At 39.3% G+C, this 16916-nt stretch overlaps 1 protein-coding gene across 1 annotated transcript in view; it reads left to right on the top strand.

Moving 5' to 3' along the window:
- The window catches only part of Cntnap2 (contactin associated protein-like 2), a 2241333-nt gene that overhangs the window by 1219489 nt on the left and 1004928 nt on the right, over positions 1–16916 (top strand). The window lies entirely within an intron of this gene.

Raw genomic sequence — 16916 nt, forward strand, 5'->3', positions numbered from 1 at the left:
AGCTTCATGCTCAATCTTTACCAGTGAAGCCTGAAAATGGAAGTTCATATGATTGAGTCATCTAACAGGGAGTGTTTTATGGGATTCAGTGTCTCATGCACAGCCTACCAAATGTATGTACCAATGTAGCATCAGTCAGATATATGAGAATTTAAGGACAGTTCACATTTACTACAACAGTAAAGAATTGGAATTTTTCATTTTTCATTTTAAAATATAATCATTACTATTTTACCTTTTTTTTCAAAAAAATGTTTTATTAATCCTTTGGGAATTTCACATCATGCATCCCAATACCACTCATCTCACTGTCCCTTCATACTTGCCCTCCAACCTATCAATCTGCAAAAACCTCAAAAGAAAAAGAAATCTCATTGTGGAAGTTGTAGTGTATCACAGCGTGTCCCACAACATAGACCCTATTTCCCTCAGTTCTTTACTCGAAAATATTCATCGCAATGAGTCATTGGTCTGGTTTGAGGCCTTTGGCTTCTATTGCACTATCGATACTAGATCCTTACCAGGATTCCTCTTGAATACCCTGTTGAATTGTGCTGTGTCATGGAGATCATGCAGTTTTGTGTCTGTAGCACTGTCTGGGGTAGATGTTGAGATGGGATAACTTAAAGGCCTAGATCTGTGTCTGGGGAGTAGCTAAGCTGGTTAGCCCACTAGCTCTCCTGCACCATATCACCAGGGCAAACTTTCCAGCATGGTCTCTGGCAAAACCAGCTCTCCTTTCATGCTTTCAGGCAGACTCACCAGTGCTCACTCTAGCAGGGCCAGTTCTACTGTGCTGCCCAGGAGATGTGCAAGGCCTGATCTCCTGCACATTTGATCTTGGGAGTCATTCTCCAATCTACTGCAGGTAGCAGGGGTGGAGGGGTGGGGTATGAAGGAATAGGGTATGGTGGGACGTAATGGTGGATGGGAAGCATCTCCCTCTGCACTTGTCAACTCTTGGCAGGCAAGTGGCTGGGCCAGCTACCCAGCATTCACTCTCTCAGGGCCAAATCATCCACCTACCTACTCCCAACACCCTCCCCTTCCCTGCCTCCCACAGGGCCAGCTCTGCTATGCTACCCAGGCATGGTGAGATGGCTCAGCTGTTACAGGCTAAATTCGCAACCAAGAAATAAAAGAATTTGAATTTTTAATGTATATCTAAATATTAGCCATATTGTGATAACTACTGCCTAAAACATTAGGATAGGGGACCCTAAATCCACACAATGTACTAAAAAAACAGAAGGGAGGTCATTTTGTTTTAATCATGATTTCATATATATATATAGCCGTGGCAGTAAGAACTTGTACATGGTTTGATTCTCACATCTTGGTGGATCAAAGCCTGAGAGATTTTGTCAGAAACACTGCTTGGCCATGACTCTCACTGTCTGATCCTTGGCAAATCACTTTCTGTTGCTAATCTCTATCTCCTAAATGAATAACAACTCCTCAAACAGTACCACCTATCCGCACATGAGCCTGTGGAACACATTTCATATCAAACCATAACACCAGAAATGCAAATCAAAGTACAATGAAATCATGTTGCATATGAATCATGAAGACTTACAAAAATACAGAAGATAGCACATGGATGGGATATAGAAAAGGGAACCCTTAGTAGCTGCTGAGGGGAAATAATAATACATGCAGTCCTTTGGGGAAGTGGCATGAAAATTATGCAAAAGTTAAAAATAGAATTGCCAGATGATACAATAATTCCACTTCAGTGGATGTATCCAAAAGAAATAAAATCAGTAACTCAAAGAGAATATACGTATCATTATATTCAATGCAGTGGACTTCCTAAAAGATAAGATATGGGAAAAATCCTGTGTGGTTTGGGATATAAATGTGTGTGTGTGTGTATGTGTGTGTGTGTGTGTGTGTGTGTGTGTGCGCACGTGTGCGTGTGTGTGTGTGTGTGTGTGTGTGTGTGTGTATTCCCTTAAATAATAAGTAGGCCTGTCCATGATGATAACATGGAGACCCTGGAGGACATTATGCTAAGTGAACCAAACCAAGCACAGAAAGACAAATGTTGATTATTAATCTCACTTGTGTATGGAATCAAACTTAGAGAAACAGAATATAGACTTGAATGAGGGAAGATGTCAGTCAAAAAGTTATAAACTATCTGCTATAAGGTAAAGTGCTAGAGTTTTAATGAGCAGCTTGCTACTGGTTGTTGATAATAATATACACTTCATTTGCTACATTGGTAGCAAAACATACATAGGTATTTTTAGCTCCCACACACATATAATTGTGCAAGGTGACAGATGTGCTGAGAATCACATCTTTGTGCAGGGCACTAAGCATAAAGCACTTTTTTGACAGTTACTCTTCAAATGCCTGAAGGAAGCATATGTAAATTCTAACACATCAAAACGAGCTTAGAACTTTATTCATTTTGGATGCTAACGGTTTTCTTCCCAATGAAATGTTAGATCTTATAATGACCAATTGTGTGGAGAAGTTAGGGACAGTTTCAGAATGGGGAGAGGGACTTTATATCTCTCAGGTAGATTCTGAGTCCAGATTTACACACTTGAGATTGCAAATAATGTTTCCTGATAGCCTGAGGAACTTTGATGAGCACCATCTATACCCCCTACTCATGGTAAAAGAGCATCAAGCTATGATTCTATTCCAGGAAGACTGTCTCCTTCAAAAAGCCCAGTTCTGCTAGCTATGTTTGTCTACTCCTCTATGCAGGTTGCTGTTTTCTTTCCTCATTTAGATTTTGGCCTCCTATCCACCATAGACATTTTCTATTCCAACAGCAAAGCTTTTTGTACTGTCTTGGTTTTGTTCCCATCAGTTACTTCAAAGAAAGAAAATATCCCAAAGCAAGAACATCAATCACCTTTTGGGAAGTTTCTGCAAAATTATTATTTATGTGTCAGTGGTGAATCCACTACACCTTTTAAAGGACAGAGTGGATAGATTAAAAACCTGGTTAAACAAACATAACTGTCATTAACTGTGCCACGTTTCCAGCTAAAGCAGAACAACAACTGCTGAAAGCCAATGGCGATTTAGAGCACAAAAGATTGACAATGCAGACCCTAAGATAGGATAAAATGAGGTGCTAGGGTCTCTATACAGGTTAAAAATACTTTTCTGCAAGCAATTATCCTTTCTTACAATGGAAATCATTAATAGTTCATAAGAAAATGGATAAAGAATTTCAAATATTACAGTATTCTCTCTTGTTTTATTGAGACAGGGTTTTGCTTGCTTTAGAAAATGCTGGGGCATATTTCTTCTTCTTTTCGGTTTTTTTTTTTTTTTTTTTTTAGAGTGCTTTTCTTTTTATGATGTCATAATAAACTTAAAGATAACCATGTTTTAGAGATTTGCTTTACATAGGTCACTTAACATTAAATCTTCCTCAGAAACTTCACTCTTTACCAGGAAAGAGGGTTGATTGGAAAGAAAAAAATGAAGAGCTGGCTAAAGAGACAAGAATGAGAAAGGACAGGAATAAAGCACAGGGTTTGGCCGGGCATGGTAGCGCATGCTTTTAATCCCAGCACTCGGGAGGCAGAGGCAGGCAGATTTCTAAGTTCGAGGCCAGCCTGGGCTACAAAGTGAGTTCCAGGATAGCCAGGGCTATACAGAGAAACCCTGTCTCAAACTCCCGCCCCTCAAAAAACAAAAACAAAAAAACAAAAAACAAAAAACAGAGCTTGTCCAGACAGGGATAACCAGAGTAAGTTGACCAGCTCTGTGCTCCTTCTAGGAAACAGTCCTCATGCTGTGTGAGGATTGACAGATACTGATATCTCTCTATTTGCCATGTGTGGCATTTCACTATTAATTTAACAAAAACATATTTATAACCTAGGGCCTGGAGAGATGGCTCATCAGTAAAAAGCATTTACTTCCTCTGCAGAAGACCCACATTTAATTCTCAGCACCCACATGGTAACGCTATTTCCAGGGGATGTGATGCCTCTTTTGATGCATATGACACAAATACATATGTACAGGCAATCATTTATACATATGAAGTAAAAATAAATCTTTCTTCAAAACTAGTGTTGAAGTTGTAGTCTCAATAATTGTGACATAAGAAAAATCATATGCCTTTGCTATGGAAGAATTAACGAGAATTTAGCAGGACAGTATGATGCCTGGCAAGAAACCTAACATCAATGTGTCAATGTGGCTGAACAAGAAATCTCAATAACAGGAAGTTAGCCTGAAGATATAGTAGGGACCCATCTGTCAACATCATTAAATCATTGCAAGATTCCCCAGTTTCTACCATGTGCAATAGGAATTCAAGGAAAATTCTGAGAGCCCAGAGTGGTGCCACCAGGCTTTTCTTTTTAAAAATTCTTGGTACCTATATAGAGAAAGGTATTTTTTTTTTTTTTGCCATGGACCAGATAAATGATGCTTGTTACTCCAGAATGATGGAGCCAGTTCATAGAAACAAAGGGCAAGATTTCAAAGAAAATTTGGAGAATGCCCACATTTAGCTACATGTTCTGTATATATATGTAGAATATGATTTTGTTCGTAAACACACTTAGGGAAAAGGGTTTAAATTACATAGGAAAATTTGTACTGAAATATCAAAGGTATTCATAGTTGAGGTAGGTTTTGTTTCCTGCTTCACATTTTTCTCTTACTTATATTCTGTAACAAATGTCTATGTATATATACATGTATTATTAAGATATCATAGAAATTAAATTAGAAATACAGTCAGTGCCAACTATTGGAGCATAATGAAGTACTTCTACCATAAACATAATTTTAAAACACTTTTATGATGTAGGTCCTCTGTTTGCCCAGGATTTTGCAATAGCTTTTAAAGAATTTGAGGTGGTAGTTATGAACCTAGAGGGTCTTGTTAAGTGTCTTCTGTCATAACTGACATTACAACTCAATAATACAAATAAATGTTCAATGGTCAACTGATAACTGGTAATATGTGAATAGATGTGCTATTCATACAGTGTTTTATTTATACACCTTCACTATTATTTTCTCAGTGTTTGGTATAAAAATATTATATTTCATAAGAATTATCTCCAGCATTTTAAATAAGAATTCTGATTTATCTTAAAATTTAGAAACACTTTAAACTTGAATATAGTGTACTGTGTTCGATTATGTCTGTATTAACCCCCTGAGATACTGTAGGGTCTTCATGCTTCAGGGTTAGACACTGTATAAGGACAAACCAACTCTGGGTTAAGTAGACTAATTATGAATGTCACTCTTTATCTATTAATTAAATATCTGTCCTGTGAATTCTATCAGGCTCAGATTTGAAATATTTTTAGAACCTTGTATCTGACCCAATCTCAGAAAGAGAATAACATAATCTCCTTCACACATAGATCTTAGCCTATAATACGCACACACACACACATATACATACACAGACATCTGAAATGTGTATGGGTGTTAATATAACATTTTAAAAGGAAGGCAATAAAGGCTAATAAAATGTTTTAAATATAAAATGCATACTAATGAATTATATACAATAGAATTTGTGTAAGTCCGTTGAATTCTCTTGCGATACAACACGTTTTCAAATAAGTCCTGAAATGGGCAATGTCCACATGTAATTCCATAAGGGGCTTGATATTTTATGGGGAGATCTGAATTTTAAATTATGCTTTTTATTATTTTAATATTCCTGTAGGCTATATTTCTTTTGATTTAATTTTGAAATTTCTGAGGTTCTCTGAGAACACTCATTCACTGTTAGTCCTAAAGGCTAACATGTCAGGAATTTGAAAATTTAGAAATCTGCCTTTTTTCTAGTATATATTATAAAAATTTAAAATGTATTGTTGTTGCCGAATAAAAATTCTTCTTAATTAAAGTGAAAAAGAAGTTGTGACTTCACTGAATGTGCCCAGATATTTATTGCATTATCTCCTAAAATATGGCATAAAACCATGTATTACATAGTCTTTATGTTGTATAAGGAGTATATAAGTTACGAGTATAGGGCATTAAACATGTGGAAGAAAGAGCTCAGCCTCAGCTCTCCTTAGGAAATGAGAAAATCAAGGCTCTGGAGGTTTCAGTGTGAGTGTTTCTATAACAATTGCCTATAGAGACCAAGAGACTGTGGTTTTTGTGGCTCCATTGGCAGATCATCATTCTTCCCAAAAATAACTGAACATATATACAGCTGAAAAGTGATGGCAGTCTTGGGTTTTGGTATACTTTTGAATTCAATCATGGTAAAATATTTTATTCTGATGAAAGAGGAAGCATTTTATGTTTTGGAACATATGCATAATTTTATATGTGTGTGTTCATATACATACTTATATATGTTAATAGAAAATTGAGTCACTGTAGAAGCATCATGAAGTGACTCATTGTAGATTATCACCTGAAGTTTTATACTTATTTAAATTTATTAGGTAACCATTATAAAGTTTAATTGCTTTGTAAAGAATTATGGTCTGCTTCAGCTATCTATGGCTACTTGACTGACATAGTTTTCACTATATTGTGTAACTTCTTTAACAAGATTTAATATTATATTAATTTCTTCTATTGTCAGTTAAGACAAATATATAACATATATTTATGTGTATACTTGATAACATAGTTGATATGTTTTGTAAAACCAATGATATTCTTTATAGAGTATAGTATGCTGCGATTGGAGGGGTTGCCACAGCAGGTCCACTGCTGAAGCATTGTTCCCTCCCACCAAGGTATCAGTCATAGGACAGGCAAGTATAGAATAGAGTTTATTTTGGGGCATGGAAAGGGATGTTGAGAAGGGAATAGAGGTAGTGAAAGAGATAGGGAAGAGAAAGAGAAAGAGAGAGAGAGAGAGAGAAAGAGAGAGAGAAAGAGAGAGAAAGAGATCAGGGAGAGGAAAGGGTCAGAAGAGGGGAAGGGTCAGAGAGAGGAAAGAGAGGCCAAACTGTCTCTTTTGTAGCAAGCCAGGCCGGCCTGGATGTTGTTAGGTAACTGTTGAGCGGACCCTAGAAGGAATGCTAGCATGTTAACAATAGTTCTTTTCAATAGAGAAGGACTATAAACATATTTTTTAACAAATAATGAAAATACTGAAAGGTTATCAAAACCTTAATAAATTAGGAATTTCTTCAGAAGCATTTTTTGTTTCAGAAGAATCCTACAGAACCCTAAAGGGCAGATAAGATGAATAATATGATGTGTAAAATATACCTGAACCTTTTAAAAGAGTGACACATTTACTATGAGTATATCATATCTGGCCATCTAATTTATCTACAAGAGGCAATTTTAAGAAATGTACAATGCAGTAGACATTCTAGCCTATTTCGTTCATAGAGTAAGGTGACCATATAGAGCAACAGAGGAAAGGCTTTAGCTTCAGAGAATGACTACAGGTTTACATAATTTTAGGGCATCTCAGTCCTGGATGACAACCTAGATATAACCCAAATTTTGTCTTGTTCTCAGTACCTGTGACCAAGGTGATTATCCTGCTCAGAAGAGCCATAACATATCACCAGTAGACTATGTAGTATTATGTGATTTGAAGTTCAGAGAGGGGTTGACTATATATCAATGGCTCTATAAATCATTAGTGAAATGTTTTAGAGGATGTCTCAGATTAAAGATGTAGATAGCTAAATCTTGGATAAAGAAATTTATTTCAGATTAAAGAGGCTGAGATAAGATGTAGTCATTGCATAGTTTTTTTTTTAAATGAGGAAAAAAAAAAGGCTGATTCTTAGAATTTAACTAACTCTGTTAGTGCAAAATGTTCTTCCCTATAGCAGATGACTTGAGATTTGTGGTCTCTAAAATTGGTGGGAATTCAAGGCTTAAAAACATTTCTTGGGTTCCGGGACTCAGCAGAACTTAGGAAATTAGTCTGAACAGGTTAGAGGGTGCGCCAGAGAACCGGACAGCTTCTGGGACAGGCAGAAGCACAGAGCCGCTGAGGCAGCAGCCTGGGCGGGCCGCAGACAACCGGCCACCATCCGGACCAGAGGACAGGTGTCCGCCTGGCTTGGGAGGCGACCTCAGCCTCAGCAGCAGCGGTCGCCATCTTGGTTCCGGGACTCAGCAGAACTTAGGAAATTAGTCTGAACAGGTGAGAGGGTGCGCCAGAGAACCGGACAGCTTCTGGGACGGGCGGAAGCACAGAGCCGCTGAGGCAGCAGCCTGGGCGGGCCGCAGATAACCAGCCACCATCCGGACCAGAGGACAGGTGTCCGCCTGGCTTGGGAGGCGACCTCAGCCTCAGCAGCAGCGGTCGCCATCTGGGTTCCGGGACTCCGCGGGACCTAGGAAATTAGTCTGAACAGGTTAGAGGGTGCGCCAGAGAACCGGACAGCTTCTGGGAAGGGCAGAAGCACAGAGCCGCTGAGGCAGCAGCCTGGGCGGGCCGCAGATAACCGGCCACCATCCGGACCAGAGGACAGGTGTCCGCCTGGCTCCGGAGACGGCCTTGGCCTCAGGAGCAGCGGTCACCATCTTGGTTCCAGGACTCCCTGGAACTTAGGATTTTAGTCTGCACAGGTGAGAGTCTGCACCACAGAAGCTGACAGCTTCTGGGAACTGCCAAAGCAACACAGCTTCTGAGAGAGGCCCTGTTTTGGGCCTTCTTCTTCGACCAGGAGGAGGTCCAAAAACAAGATATCTGCGCACCTTCCCTGTAAGAGAGCTTGCCAGCAGAGAGTGCTCTGAGCACTGAAACTCAGAGGAGAGAATCTGTCTCCCAGGTCTGCTGAGAGACGGTAACAGAATCACCAGAAGAACAATCTCTAAACAGAGTCAACTATAACTACTAACTCCAGAGATTACCAGATGGCGAAAGGTAAACGTAGGAATCCTACTAACAGGAACCAAGACCACTCACCATCATCAGAACCCAGTACTCCCACTTCGCCCAGTCCAGGGCACCCCAACACACCCGAAAACCTAGACCTAGATTTAAAAGCATATCTCATGATGATGGTAGAGGACATCAAGAAGGACTTTAATAAATCACTTAAAGAAATACAGGAGAACACTGCCAAAGAGTTACAAGTCCTTAAAGAAAAACAGGAAAACACAATCAAACAGGTAGAAGTCCTTACAGAAAAAGAGGAAAAAACATACAAACAGGTGATGGAAATGAACAAAACCATACTAGACCTAAAAAGGGAAGTAGAAACAATAAAGAAAACTCAAAGTGAGGCAACACTGGAGATAGAAACCCTAGGAAAGAAATCTGGAACCATAGATTTGAGCATCAGCAACAGAATACAAGAGATGGAAGAGAGAATCTCAGGTGCAGAAGATTCCATAGAGAACATCGGCACAACAATCAAAGAAAATGGAAAATGCAAAAAGATCCTAACTCAAAATATCCAGGAAATCCAGGACACAATGAGAAGACCAAACCTACGGATAATAGGAGTGGATGAGAATGAAGATTTTCAACTCAAAGGACCAGCAAACATCTTCAACAAAATTATTGAAGAAAACTTCCCAAATATAAAGAAAGAGATACCTATGAACATACAAGAAGCCTACAGAACTCCAAATAGACTGGACCAGAAAAGAAATTCCTCCCGACACATAATAATCAGAACAACAAATGCACTAAATAAAGATAGAATACTAAAAGCGGTAAGGGAAAAAGGTCAAGTAACATACAAAGGCAAGCCTATCAGAATTACACCAGATTTTTCACCAGAGACTATGAAAGCCAGAAGAGCCTGGACAGATGTTATACAGACACTAAAAGAACACAAATTCCAGCCCAGGCTACTATACCCAGCCAAACTCTCAATTACCATAGATGGAGAAACCAAAGTATTCCACGACAAAACCAAATTCTCACATTATCTCTCCACGAATCCAGCCCTTCAAAGGGTAATAACAGAAAAAAAACAATACAAGAACGGGAACAATGCCCTAGAAAAAACAAGAAGGTAATCCCTCAACAAACCTAAAAGAAGACAGCCACAAGAACAGAATGCCAACTTTAACAACAAAAATAACAGGAAGCAACAATTACTTTTCCTTAATATCTCTTAACATCAATGGTCTCAACTCCCCAATAAAAAGACATAGACTAACAAACTGGCTACACAAACAAGACCCAACATTTTGCTGTTTACAGGAGACACATCTCAGAGAAAAAGATAGACACTACCTCAGAATAAAAGGCTGGAAAACAATTTTCCAAGCAAATGGACTGAAGAAACAAGCTGGAGTAGCCATCCTAATATCTGATAAGATTGACTTCCAACCCAAAGTCATCAAAAAAGACAAGGAGGGGCACTTTGTTCTCATCAAAGGTAAAATCCTCCAAGAGGAACTCTCAATTCTGAATATCTATGCGCCAAATACAAGGGCAGCCACATTCATTAAAGAAACTTTAATAAAGCTCAAAGCACACATTGCACCTCACACAATAATAGTGGGAGACTTCAACACACCACGTTCACCAATGGACAGATCATGGAAACAGAAACTAAACAGGGACACACTGAAACTAACAGAAGTGATGAAACAAATGGATCTGACAGATATCTACAGAACATTTTATCCTAAAACAAAAGGATATACCTTCTTCTCAGCACCTCATGGTACCTTCTCCAAAATTGACCACATAATAGGTCACAAAACAGGCCTCAACAGATTCAAAAATATTGAAATTGTCCCATGTATCCTATCAGATCACCATGCACTAAGGCTGATCTTCAATAACAAAAAAAATAACAGAAAGCCAACACTCACGTGGAAACTGAACAACACTCTTCTCAATGATACCTTGGTCAAGGAAGGAATAAAGAAAGAAATTAAAGACTTTTTAGAGTTTAATGAAAATGAAGCCACAACGTACCCAAACCTTTGGGACACAATGAAAGCATTTCTAAGAGGGAAACTCATAGCTCTGAGTGCCTCCATGAAGAAACGGGAGAGAGCACATACTAGCAGCTTGACAACACATCTAAAAGCTCTAGAAAAAAAGGAAGCAAATTCACCCAAGAGGAGTAGACGGCAGGAAATAATCAAACTCAGGGGTGAAATCAACCAAGTGGAAACAAGAAGAACTATTCAAAGAATTAACCAAACGAGGAGTTGGTTCTTTGAGAAAATCAACAAGATAGATAAACCCTTAGCTAGACTCACTAGAGGGCACAGAGACAAAATCCTAATTAACAAAATCAGAACTGAAAAGGGAGACATAACAACAGATCCTGAAGAAATCCAAAACACCATCAGATCCTTCTACAAAAGGCTATACTCAACAAAACTGGAAAACCTGGACGAAATGGACAAATTTCTGGACAGATACCAGGTACCAAAGTTGAATCAGGATCAAGTTGACCTTCTAAACAGTCCCATATCCCCTAAAGAAATAGAAGCAGTTATAAATAGTCTCCCAGCCAAAAAAAGCCCAGGACCAGACGGGTTTAGTGCAGAGTTCTATCAGACCTTCAAAGAAGATCTAATTCCAGTTCTGCACAAACTTTTTCACAAGATAGAAGTAGAAAGTACTCTACCCAACTCATTTTATGAAGCCACTATTACTCTGATACCTAAACCACAGAAAGATCCAACAAAGATAGAGAACTTCAGACCAATTTCTCTTATGAATATCGATGCAAAAATCCTCAATAAAATTCTCGCTAACCGAATCCAAGAACACATTAAAGCAATCATCCATCCTGACCAAGTAGGTTTTATTCCAGGAATGCAGGGATGGTTTAATATACGAAAATCCATCAATGTAATCCACTATATAAACAAACTCAAAGACAAAAACCACATGATCATCTCGTTGGATGCAGAAAAAGCATTTGACAAGATCCAACACCCATTCATGATAAAAGTTCTGGAAAGATCAGGAATTCAAGGCCCATACCTAAACATGATAAAAGCAATCTACAGCAAACCAGTAGCCAACATCAAAGTAAATGGAGAGAAGCTGGAAGCAATCCCACTAAAATCAGGGACTAGACAAGGCTGCCCACTTTCTCCCTACCTTTTCAACATAGTACTTGAAGTATTAGCCAGAGCAATTCGACAACAAAAGGAGATCAAGGGGATACAAATTGGAAAGGAGGAAGTCAAAATATCACTTTTTGCAGATGATATGATAGTATATATAAGTGACCCTAAAAATTCCACCAGAGAACTCCTAAACCTGATAAACAGCTTCGGTGAAGTAGCTGGATATAAAATTAACTCAAACAAGTCAATGGCCTTTCTCTACACAAAGAATAAACAGGCTGAGAAAGAATTTAGGGAAACAACACCCTTCTCAATAGTCACAAATAATATAAAATATCTCGGCGTGACTCTAACTAAGGAAGTGAAAGATCTGTATGATAAAAACTTCAAGTCTCTGAAGAAAGAAATTAAAGAAGATCTCAGAAGATGGAAAGATCTCCCATGCTCATGGATTGGCAGGATCAATATTGTAAAAATGGCTATCTTGCCAAAAGCAATCTACAGATTCAATGCAATCCCCATCAAAATTCCAACTCAATTCTTCAACGAATTAGAAGTAGCAATTTGCAAATTCATCTGGAATAACAAAAAACCTAGGATAGCAAAAACTCTTCTCAAGGATAAATAACCTCTGGTGGAATCACCATGCCGGACCTAAAGCTTTACTACAGAGCAATTGTGGTAAAAACTGCATGGTACTGGTATAGAGACAGACAAGTAGACCAATGGAATAGAATTGAAGACCCAGAAATGAACCCACACACCTATGGTCACTTGATCTTCGACAAGGGAGCTAAAACCATCCAGTGGAAGAAAGACAGCATTTTCAACAAATGGTGCTGGCACAACTGGTTGTTATCATGTAGAAGAATGCGAATCGATCCATACTTATCTCCTTGTACTAAGGTCAAATCTAAATGGATCAAAGAACTTCACATAAAACCAGAGACACTGAAACTTATAGAGGAGAAAGTGGGGAAAAGCCTTGAAGATATGGGCACAGGGGAAAAATTCCTGAACAGAACAGCAATGGCTTGTGCTGTAAGATCGAGAATTGACAAATGGGACCTAATGAAACTCCAAAGTTTCTGCAAGGCAAAAGACACCGTCAATAAGACAAAGAGACCACCAACAGATTGGGAAAGGATCTTTACCTATCCTAAATCAGATAGGGGACTAATATCCAACATATATAAAGAACTCAAGAAGGTGGACTTCGGAAAATCAAACAACCCCATTAAAAAATGGGGCTCAGAACTGAACAAAGAATTCTCACCTGAGGAATACCGAATGGCAGAGAAGCACCTGAAAAAATGTTCAACATCCTTAATCATCAGGGAAATGCAAATCAAAACAACCCTGAGATTCCACCTCACACCAGTGAGAATGGCTAAGATCAAAAATTCAGGTGACAGCAGATGCTGGCGAGGATGTGGAGAAAGAGGAACACTCCTCCATTGTTGGTGGGATTGCAGGCTTGTACAACCACTCTGGAAATCCGTCTGGCGGTTCCTCAGAAAATTGGACATAGTACTACCGGAGGATCCAGCAATACCTCTCCTGGGCATATATCCAGAAGATGCCCCAACTGGTAAGAAGGACACATGCTCCACTATGTTCATAGCAGCCTTATTTATAATAGCCAGAAGCTGGAAAGAACCCAGATGCCCCTCAACAGAGGAATGGATACAGAAAATGTGGTACATCTACACAATGGAGTACTACTCAGCTATTAAAAAGAATGAATTTATGAAATTCCTAGCCAAATGGATGGACCTGGAGGGCATCATCCTGAGTGAGGTAACACATTCACAAAGGAACTCACACAATATGTACTCACTGATAAGTGGATATTAGCCCAAAACCTAGGATACCCAAGATATAAGTTACAATTTCCTAAAGACATGAAACTCAAGAAAAATGAAGACTGAAGTGTGGACACTATGCCCCTCCTTAGAAGTGGGAACAAATCACCCTTGGAAGGAGTTACAGAGACAAAGTTTGGAGCTGAGATTAAAGGGTGGACCATGTAGAGACTGCCTTATCCAGGGATCCACCCCATAATCAGCATCCAAATGCTGACACCATTGCATACACTAGCAAGATTTTATCGAAAGGACCCAGATGTAGCTGTCTCTTGTGAGACTATGCCGGGGCCTAGCAAACACAGAAGTGGATGCCCACAGTCAGCTAATGGATGGATCACAGGGCTCCCAATGGAGGAGCTAGAGAAAGTACCCAAGGAGCTAAAGGGATCTGCAACCCTATAGGTGGATCAACATTATGAACTAACCAGTACCCCGGAGCTCTTGACTCTAGCTGCATATGTATCAAAAGATGGCCTAGTCGGCCATCACTGGAAAGAGAGGCCCATTGGACACACAAACTTTATATGCCCCAGAACAGGGGAACGCCAGGGCCAAAAAGGGGGAGTGGGCAGGTAGGGGAGTGGGGGTGGGTGGGTATGGGGGACTTTTGGTATAGCATTGGAAATGTAAATGAGCTAAATACCTAATAAAAAATGGAAAAAAAAAATAAAAAAAAAATAAAAAAAAAAAAACATTTCTTGCTTTTTATAGCTTTCAGTTTTCAGGGCCCAACTTGTTAGCCAATACTGTTAATTCTTGCTAATAACTGTTGCATGTACCTGTGCTCTACTCTCCCTGAGAACAGTTTTCAGCTGTGCCCAGAGTCTCTCTCTTCAGCCTCTATGACTCTAAAGTAGACAATCCTCATCAAGACAGGGCTCATCTTGGTCTCCAGAACCTTGGGCATCACTTTCATCATCATTTAACTCATTAAGATTCAAATGAGTCTAACGCAACTGCAGGACTTCATAAAAGCAAAGAACTCTTTCATGCTACTAAAGGACATTGCCTGCCATCTCTGTCAGAAGATGGAGAGGACCACATGAGGGAAGATATAGAGAAGCTAGGGGCATTCATCACAAAGTCATCATTCTCTCTGATAAACCACAAAGAGCTGAATGAGTCCAACCCAAATTATTTAGGAATAGATGATATCTTTACACAACTATGAAGGCAGTACTTGAGAGATTTGGAGCTCTACTCCTTATTCCAGTGTGTCTCAAAATGGTACATGGAGGCAATGGTTTTTTTGGAGCATTAAAATCTAATGCTTTTTTTCTGTGGTCAGTGGATGTTTGGGGATCAATTACCTTTATTGTCTTGCTCATCATCTCTTTCATGAATAGATCTACCCTGCACCTGCAGGCACAAAGCATGTTTTCATTTCATCATCTCACCATTTGATAGGATTTGGCATCAAGATGCATTGAGCATAGAGGCTCATGCTTTTATGCTTTAGATGCAAATCTGGACATTGCAACAGATTCTGGTATGAGATAAATCTTTGAAGCATTAAAAAAAGGTATATTTTGTATGTGAGAAGTGTATGACATCAGCAATGTCAAAATGGTATGATCCGAATGCCCTTTCAAACAAATTGAGCCTCCTAGTGAGGGGGTGGGAGGATATGAAGTCTGGAGTAGCCACCTACTCTAGCCAGACAGGACTCCCAGTAGAGGGATAACAATACCAACCCACCCTTAAAAACCTTCAACCCAAAATTTATCCTGCCTACAAGAAGCACAGGGACAAGATGTTGTGGAGACTCAGTGAATGGCCAACCAATAACTGGCCAAAATTATATCCATCCCATGGGCAAAAATCAACCCCTGAAACTATTAAAGCCAGTCTTTTGTGCTTGCAGACAGGACTGTAACTGTTCTCTGAGAGGCTCTACCCAGCATCTGACTGAAGCAGATGCAGAGACTCAAACCAAATATTAGATGGAACTTGGGAAGTCTTGTGGAAAGGTTGGGGAAAGGATTGAGGAATCCTTGCAGAGGGGATAGGGACTCTATAAGACCAAAAGAATCAACTAACCTGGACCCTTGGGGCTAGCAGAGACGGAACCACCAAACAAAGAACATGCAAGGATTGGACCTAGGACTAAGTAGCAAATGTGCAGCCTAGTCTTCACGCTGGTACTGCAATAATTGGAGTTGAGAATTAACATGACTGTTGCCTGCCTGTGGATACTATCCCTATGCCTAGGCTGTCTTGGTTAGCCTCAGTGTGAGAGGATATATCTAGTCCTGCAGAGACTTGTGCTGTTTCTGTGGGTTCATACCAGAGGAAACCTCACATTTTTCAGAGATGAAAGAATGGGAGGAATAGGAAGGGGTTGTTTCATAGGAGATAGGGAGGAGAGGGGTGACTTTAATCAAGATGTAAAGTGAATAAATAAATTAATAGAAACAAAAGAGAAAAAGTTAATAGCTATTGTAATGGTACCAATAGAAATTAAACAACAACAACAATATTTTGGGCCTTGATGTCTATGCCTTCATGGACTGGATTAGGGCCTTTGTAGAGGGATGGATTTAGCCCTCACTTGCCCATCTACCTTGTACTATAGTATGATGAAGTAAGATGATCTCTATCAGAGACCATGCCATTGATCACAAATGTTTTATATCAAAGAATGGTATAAAATAAGTGCCTTTCATTGTAAAGTACCCAGTGTCAGGCAATATAGCATAAGATGGACTAAGCCAGTGATCACATATGTGGTGATGGTGATATAACAATGATAAGATTTGACCACAGCTATTAAGACTTAAAAAGGACCATGTAATACTATTTTTATTGGAAAACCACACAATATAGACATATACAGAGAGATATTCAAACTGCCTCTGTCTGAATCCTGCTTGTAACACGCACTCAACTCTCAGTAGTTGCCATAATTTACTTTTTTATTATTTTAATTCACATGAATGTGTATATGCCTGTGTTAGTACATGCTATGTGTGTATGTACATGTCAAGAGAATCCAGAAGGAAGTATTGGAGTTGTGGACAGTTGTGAGCTCTTGATGTAAGTGCTTAGAACTGAGCTTGGGTCCTTCAGAAGAGCATGCACTGCTTTTAA

The sequence above is a fragment of the Mus musculus genome, chromosome 6, assembly GCF_000001635.26.
Source record: "Mus musculus strain C57BL/6J chromosome 6, GRCm38.p6 C57BL/6J".
Classification (NCBI taxonomy): Eukaryota; Metazoa; Chordata; class Mammalia; order Rodentia; family Muridae; genus Mus; species Mus musculus.